Genomic DNA, 1,801 nt, shown 5'->3' with positions numbered 1-1,801 from the left:
CCAAGATCCAAGGATTCTTTTCTACGTTTTACTTTGTGGGAGAGTCTACGACTGAGTAAACCTATTGTCGAGCATGAGTTCCTCTAAGAAGAAGACTACATGCTAAGTTAAGGCAGTATATTTGTTTTATGTTGTTGTTGAAAATTATCTTTATTATTCTCAATTCTAATCAACAACTATTATTAGCATGACGATAGATTATTGCATTGATAACCCCAGTTAGTGGTCTCTGTGCTCATGCTCTTTGCAGTGTAATTCTGCAGTTCATCAAGAGATGGCGTCTATTTCCCCACCCCCTTGAACCTGGGCTGGGCTTGGTATTGACTTTGACTAATAAAATGCAGTGGAAATGACATTGAGCCAATCATAAGCCTAGGCTTCAAGAAGCCTCGCATGTTTCTGTTCTTAAACTTCTGCTATGCCACAAGAACAATCCCAGGCTAGCCCGCTGGAGGATGAAAGGCTGTGTGGAGCAGTGTCACAGCCAAGGCAATTCTAGATCAGCCCCTTGCCGACCTCCAAGTAAAGGTCAGCAGAGATTGACTCAGATTAGCAGAAATGCTCAGTCGATCTTTAAACTCCTGTGCTAAATAAATGCTTATCGTTTAAGTTTGACATCGTCTGTTACATGGCAATAACGAACAGACAATGCTTAAAGCAGTATTACCAGGCTTCTGAAAGAAGTTTCTACAACCTCGCCCTCTTTGCCCCAAAGCATAGACCTTTAAGATAGGCAGATCTGGGTTGGCTTTGGGTAAGTTAATTACTAGTTCTAAGGTGCATATCCCTTATCTATAAAATTGAGTCGATATTATTGTGGCAGAGAAGGCATCTAGTTATCTCCCAATATTTTATGTTTCTTCCTCCACGGATCCCCAGATATTTAGCTGGGCACATGGCCGTCCACCTAGGTGCATTTACGTGAATAAATTCTGGGCAATGAGCTATAAGGCAAATATCAGGTAGTAGAAATCTTCCCAAGGAAGCTGGTACATTTCCTGTGCCCCCTTTTTCTTCATCCCTCTCCTCTCTGTTGGCCTTGCAGCTAGTGGCCAGCTGTAAGGAAGAAAGAGCTCGGGTCCCGGAGGACTTTGTGAAACGGAACTGCGAAACCGGCCCGAGACTGCCTACCTCTGGATTTTTACATAGGAGAAATAAAATTCTCCCTGGCTTAAGACACTGTTATTTTAGGTTTCTGTTACTCATAATTGAACCTAATCCCAATATAAATAGCTTCCTTGCTGGTTTGTTGTGAGTTAGGTGATAATATAAGTGCCTGGCGTCATGCCTGGAACACAGTAAGTGACAATAAATGAATGTAGCTCTTACTATTTTTTTATTGATGATAATAGTATGGGCAAGACCAACATGCCTCCCTGGCTGATGCTGAGATAAAATCGGCAATATTGCTGAGGTCAGCTGTAGGTATGGCTATAGTCGCATCACTTACCTGATAGTGTAGATCTATGTGTTTGTTTATCTTCAAGAGTTTCCTTCTTAACTCATTCCTCACTAAAATAAAATTTTTATCTTAATGAAATTTAGGAAGCATGGACATTAGCAATGTTAGTGCAGCACTCACAAATTTTAACTCACTCATGCAGTGCCCTCAAAATATGGCAAAACAGAAAGGGTTCTAAGCATGTTCTACAGAACTCTTTTTCCCTCATAAACATTTCAAAACGATATTAAGAAAATGCAATCTTCACATGGACTCGAAAAGCAATACTATACATCAAATACTATATTTACTAAGGCACTACAGTTTTTCAAATAATTATACCTCAACTTGAAAATATTG

This window comes from Pteropus vampyrus, unplaced genomic scaffold, assembly GCF_000151845.1.
Source record: "Pteropus vampyrus isolate Shadow unplaced genomic scaffold, Pvam_2.0 Scaffold127, whole genome shotgun sequence".
NCBI lineage: Eukaryota > Metazoa > Chordata > Mammalia > Chiroptera > Pteropodidae > Pteropus > Pteropus vampyrus.
This window is presented reverse-complemented; position numbering follows the sequence as displayed.